General features: G+C 38.3%; 1 pseudogene; it reads right to left on the minus strand.

The window, feature by feature from the left end:
- Positions 1-517: 517 nt before the first annotated feature.
- LOC118021325 lies at positions 518-2198 on the minus strand (annotated as a pseudogene).
- Between the last annotated feature and the right edge of the window lie 4696 nt (positions 2199-6894).

The following is a 6894-nucleotide window of genomic DNA, read 5'->3' on the forward strand; positions in this document are numbered from 1 at the left end:
TAATTCCATTAACCAAAACACCTTTGGTGCCATCAATTTCATATATTTTAAATATAAGGTTTTATATGCATAAGATATAATAGGTAACAACTTTAAACAGAATGTTTTGTGGGTTTTTTTTTTTTTTTTACTGGAAACAATAAGCTGTAGGAAACTAAAAAGGAGTAGAGTGAGAATTCCTTATAAAAATAAAAAGAACATATACAATTGTATCTTCAAGAATTTTCATGGAACATTATGGCCCATCAAATTAAGGTATCCCCATTCTCTAACAAAAACAAACTGAGAAAAGGCAGCATGAAAATATTCTAATGCAGTGCTGCCCAACACAACTTTCTGTGATGATGGAAATGTTCCATTATCTCTGTGTTGTCTAATATAGAATCTACTAGCCACATGAATACTCACAATGTACCTAATGTGATTGAGGAACTGAATTTTTAATATAGTTTAAATAGCCACATGTGGCTAGTGGTTACCAATTGAACAGCACAGTTCCAATGCCTCATGGCTCAAAACCAGTGGTTTCTTTGGGGGACTTCTCTAATCACTGCTGAAGGGTGTAGAGGGTTGAGGGTGGAAAGAGAGGAAAGTTCTTAACAGATCTATTTAGTTACTTAAACAAGTTCCACAGCTTTCAGGGGCAGGGACTGAGGAAAGGACTCTAAGGGAGACCTGAGTATGCCCTTGAACTCCTGGCTAATGCCAAAGGGAGTAAAAGGCCTAGGATTTGGCTCACTCAGATAGGAAGAGGCCTGTGGTGCCACACACAGAATCTGAGGCTTGGGCCATCTGTGCATGGAAATCATCCGCTATGGGGCTGTTGGGAGGTGGGGATGCTCATTTCTGGACAGGGTTTTTGGGGCTAGAAGAGGATTTAGAGGTGGAGGGAGGACCTGAGGGCCCTTTCTGGCCAACTGCAGGCTGGATAAGCCCTTTGTTTTTAGGGAGCAAGGTCTTGTTCTTGCTCTTGAACACTTTGCTGGGATCCAGCTTGTTCACAAAGGAGTTGGTCTCTTCTGCAAGCAGGTTTGGGTTGTAGGTGATAGGTTTATGCAGGTTGAACCATTGCTTGGCCTGTGAGCTAATGCCATAGCTGGTGAAGGCATACTACCACGGCGGCAGGCCTAGGTGCACGATGAGGAGGCAATAGTAAGTGGTAAAGGTAGCCATGAGAAAATGCCAGTATAACGCTCTGTCCAGGAACCAGATCTCAGTGTCTCGTGAATGCTGGTTTCCTCTTCTGTAGACAAGGCCAACCTCCCCATTCAGATTGCAAGGATCCAGCTCAAAAACCACACTGGGAGAATCCAAGTGAGGCTTCTCTGGCTGGTTCTCACTGGCTCCAAGTGCATCAACTTCCAGGTCTGCAGAGTTGGTGCATTAGGGAGTGCATACACAGAAGACTGGTTGGGTTGAGTCGGTTTTGAGATGCTGTTAATTGCCATGCTGCCCAGTGGAATGGTGTGCTCATCAAGCTTCATGCTCCGTGTCATGCGGAAGCCATTTGTCATCAGGTAAAAATACTTCACATTCTCAGGTAGCACACAGTTTTTGTTTTGTTGTTGTTGTTGTTGTTGTTGTTGTTGTTCCTATGAGGAAACCATATGACACTCAGCAGGTGGCTTTTCTAAGATAGTGACTTCTGTCACATCTGGTGAAGATTCTAGGCTGCAGGTGATCCTCAGCTTCTCCTGGTACAGCTTGCTGCAGCCTGGGGGAGCATCCCCGCCATGGCTCACGTCCCACTCTGAGCTCATTTATAGTTTTCCATGTTTACATCTTCAAGTGCTCTCATTCCATTTTGCAGTTATGTGCTTCCATCTGGGATCATTTTCCTTCAGAACTCCCGGTAGTGTTTCTTGTAGTGCAGATTTGCTGGCAACAAATTCTCTCAGCTGTGTTTAACTGTAAACATCTTTACTTATCCTTCGATTTTGAAGGATTTTTTGCTGGATATAGAATATTGGTTTGCAGGGTTTGTTTGTTTTCCTTTAGCGCTTTAATGTTAATCTTTCATTTTCTGACATCCATAGTTCCTGTTGAAATGTCAGTCATTAGTCTTTTTGATGCTCATTTGGAGGTATTATCTCTGTTTTTCTAGGTATGCAAAGATTGTCAGTCTCTTTTTAGCTTTCATAAGTTTAATTATGATGTGCCTAGTTGTGTTTTGTTTGTTTGGTTTTGTATTCTGCTTGGGGTATATAGAGGTTCTTGAATGTGTAGTCATATGTGTTTTAATTAGTTTGGAGAAATTCTTAGCCAATATTTCTTCCAATATTGCTTTTTATATTCAATATAATATTTCTTATTGTACATAAAACCTTTCTTATCTCTTTGTTCAAATGTTACTGTGTTTTACTGAGGAAATATCTCCTGATCTCCTGGACTTTGGCACAAATATCATACTCTCTGCTTTCCTGTAATGAGGTCACATAATCAATTTAAGAGTTGAGAAAGTGTTAAATTAACCCAGCTTTCTGACACTTCATGCAGTAATGTAACATCATAATCCAACAGGCAGAAAAACCAAATAACATCACTTTTTCCACAAATTAGAAGAAGGTATCTGTAAATCATATAACAAGGAATTCTTACTCAGGATGCATAAAAAATACCTGTTAATAATAAAAGACACAGAGTAAACTGGAAAAATGGGAAAGGAGTATAAAGAGGCAATTTATAGAAGAATAGCCAATAAAATGTGAAAAAAATAATTTTCAATCCCATTACTAATCAAGAAAATAGAAATGAAAACAGTAATGAAGTACAACTTCTCATTTATATGAATGGCAGTAAAGACTTCAGTAATGCACAATGTTGTAAAAAAAAAACTTGAAGAAATATAAATTCTTATACATTGCTGGCTACAAATATTTGGAGAGCAATTTGGCAAAATATAGTAGGTCAAATGAATATGATTTTAGCTATTTCACTTTCACATACATATATATGTACAATGAGCTATGTATATAAATATTGTAATAACCAAAATTTGGGACTAAACTAAATAGCCATCAACAGGGAAATGAACACACTGTGCTATATTTATGTAACGGAATACTAGAAAATAAACAAAGCAGATCTTCATGAAACAATATGGATTTATAGGGTATATCCAAAACATAATAGTAAAAATGCATGATGGCAATGGACACACATGGTGTGACACCGTATATAAGTACCTTTGAAACACAAAGAATGATACTTCATATTGCTATGGGTTATTATATTTATAATACAAGCATTGAAATATGCACAGAAAGTATACACTCCAACATCAGGAGAGCAGTTGCTTCTCATGAAAGTGAGAAGAAATAAGAAAGAGGTGCATTTTGAGTCTTGAGCTCTGTTAAAATAGAAAAAGCGCCTGAAACAGATCTGGCAAACTCCTATCATGTTTTTTAAACTGGGTTGATTATACTAGTTTCCTGTAATTTTCTGTACATTTGAAACCTTTCACGATAAAGATTAAATTGTAAAATTTAAGCTCTATTTTTATGTTTAAAATTTTAAGCTAAGTTTAAAGGGAAGTATTAACCTTTAATGGAAGAAAACATAAAATTTTTAAAGATTCAACCTTAGTAATGATCCTGGAAATACCAATTAAAATAATGATGAGATACCATTTTATTGTAACAAAGAGTGATTCGTTTTTCTGTTCCTTTAAAACCCAATGTATTGGGCATTTGCATTCTTAGATTCTTAGATGGTGATAAGCTGATATAACTTTAATGTAATTGGTCAGTACATTCTGAGACCATTAGCATGTTTATACCTCTTGACTGAGCTACTTCCACTTCAAAGAAACAGAAATGTGGTTGATAAACATCTAGGGCTGAAATTCTGGATTATTTTTATTTTTATCCTTTTATATACTTTTAATGTTTATACAGTATGCAATATGTATAATAACCCATTTTAAAATCGAAATATAATCTATCAATTTTGCATGAAAAACTTGAACACCCTAAACAATAAAACTCCTAGGAGAATAATTAAGTGCTGTATTAGTGCAACTGGGAAGCTGTACTAGATACAGGCAAACCCACAGGGCACATGGTCAGGTCTGCTCAAGGTAGGCCAAGGAATGCTGTGTCAACCAGAAGATTCAGCTTATCAAGAGGAGAGTAAGGAGGGAACGATATTCATTTCAAAGGAAAAAAACCTCACACTGGCATAAAATCGTGTTCCTCAAAGTATGACACAAGTGTACCTCCTAATCATCTGGAGTCATTGTAGTGTACATCTCTGCCAACTCAAACCCACTAAATCAAAACTCCGGGGCCTGGGGCATAGGACCCTGCCTTATGCCTGGCTCCCTGGGTGGTTCTCATACCCAAAATTTGTTAACTACATTACAAAAAACCAAAGCGGTATGACATTCTTTGGAAATTGACCATAATTTAGTGCAAACTGAATTGTAGCTTACAGGTGATGGTGGAATGGGGGGAGATAAATCTGGAGAGGAATGTCATGGTCCACTTGTAAGAAGACTTAAATGGCACAGTAGGAACTTTGACAGTTAACATGAAGATCCAATAGGAAACCACTGAAGAGTTTTAAGAGTAGTAACCCGATACGATTTTTTTTTTTTTCCAGAAAGATTACCCTGGCATCAGTGTGGATGACTGGATAGGGAGCAGACAGGCAGGAAGGAAACTTGGGAGAATGTATTAATTTTCCTGGAATAAGATAGCAGCATTAGCGTAGACTTGAATACATACACTTGGTGACCAATTGAATACTGAGTGAAGGGAGAAGTAATTTGGGATGAATCCGATTCCCACATTTGCTTGCCTCCATTCTAGACTTATAACAGAATATCTAGACAAAGAATATCTTAAAACTACAAGCTGTACTTTTCTACCTTTGCTTATTTTTATCACAAGACCAATATTTTACTGGAAACATGAAGCCTATAAAGATAAGCTTGTGCAGCCACTATAATAATACAAGGACAGACACTCCAGAGGACATTCTCTTACTGAATAATATCATTAGCTAAATGTCTACAAGACTGTCATCAGAGATAGGATGTATACTTGGAGATACTGTGATCCAGGCAATCTTAAAGGCTCCATTGCAGTTTCTGTGGTTCAACATGTGACAGTGTGTGTGCATAGGGGAGGAATGAGTGGTGGTCCCGAGTAATTTTTTTTTCAATAAAAGACTATTTTATTAAAAGCCAGCCCATTCTTTTTTGTGTCATTTTGTGTCCCACAATGAGACATTCCTTTTAATCAGTCTGTCTGGTAAAACCACAGCAGTGACTTGTCTTCAGGCTGATTGTGGCAAGAAGGAATTTCCCTTAGACTGCAGGATGACCTACGACAGCTTTATATATTTCCTCATTAAAATAAAATGGCAGACGTTTGGGGTATTAGAAAATTGTTTTCCAGAGGCTCTAATTCCTACCCAACCTGAACAGACAGCTACAGCTATAGCCTGAATGTAGGCTGAGCAATCTCCTGAGGTCTTTGGCTGCAGGGGAGTTAAAGGGGGCAAATACCAAATCAAGCTTCCCTGTAGCACGAGGAATCCCCAGAATTCCCAAAGGCTCTGTATCACTCACTGGACAATCCCAGAGCACATAAGATCCTTCTGTTGTAATCATTCTCAAAAACCACCAAAAGTAGTCCAAATACAGGCCTTACTCAAACAAAAACCTTTTAATGATATGCTGCTTTTTGGTTACATCCATAGAGAAGCTAAGAAAGCACTCCTCCTCCCACTCCTTTTAAAAATGTCATTGGTTTTGGGCGCCTGGGTGGCTCAGTCGGTTAAGCGGCTGCCTTCGGCTCAGGTCGTGATCCCAGGGTCCTGGGATCAAGCCCCACGTCCAGCTCCCTGCTCAGTGGAGAGCCTGCTTCTCCCTCTCCCTCTGCCTGCCTCTCTGCCTACTTGTGCTTTCTCTCTCTGTGTCAAATAAATAAATAAATAATCTTTAAAAAAAAATGTCATTGGTTTCTTGGAGAACCTAACGTATCTGTCCTATAGAGTGTCCAACATTATGGATTTGGCCGATTGACCTTCCCTTGTTTCTTGTAAATTGTGCCTTTATCCCCAATATTGCCTCATGATCTGGCAATATGATAGTGAGATCTAGAGGTTTGATTAACTTCTGGTTCAATTTTTTTTTTCTTTCTGCAAGATTCCTTCATGGGGAGGAGGTGTGCATTACTTATTGCATCATATCAAGAAGCAAATAATGTCTATTGGCACATTTTTATTAATGTTAAAATTATCCATGGATTCAGAGACATAAGCCTAATTTCTCCATCAACCTTTCATGCCATGATTTTAGCATCCACAGATGATCATTACCCAGATGTATACTTTCATTAGAGCTATGTTCTCACATTTTAGTGCATGTGGTAGGTGAGATTCTTCTGTGAATAGCTTCCATATACTAGTTAGTTTCCTGGTATAATTTTAAGGATAAACAAAAAAGGATAAATGCTTTATTCTTTCTGTTAATTTATCATTTTTCAAAGTAATGAGAGAGTGCCCTAGCAACCTCCAAAAGTGACCAAGGAGGTGTGTATGTGTGTGTAATTATTAACTTGTTTTGTATTCATTTTTATATATCTATATATATTGCAGTCATTATTTGTTTTGATGTTCATAGTGCCTCATTTTATTTATTTATTTTTACGATTTTATTTATTTTTTGACAGAGAGACAGCGAGAAAGGGAACACAAGCAGGGGAGTGGGAGAGGGAGAAGCAGGCTTACGGCCAAGCAGAGAGCCTCATGCGGGGCTCGATCCCAGGACCCTGGCATCATGACCTGAGCCGAAGGCAGACACTTAACGACGGAGCCACCTAGGCGCCCCCATCTTGCCTCATTTTAGATCACTGAAAGGCCAACATTAATGTTACTCTCCTGTTT

Source organism: Mirounga leonina, unplaced genomic scaffold (assembly GCF_011800145.1).
Source record: "Mirounga leonina isolate KUSES-001 unplaced genomic scaffold, KU_Mleo_1.0 Mir_174, whole genome shotgun sequence".
NCBI classification, from domain to species: Eukaryota; Metazoa; Chordata; class Mammalia; order Carnivora; family Phocidae; genus Mirounga; species Mirounga leonina.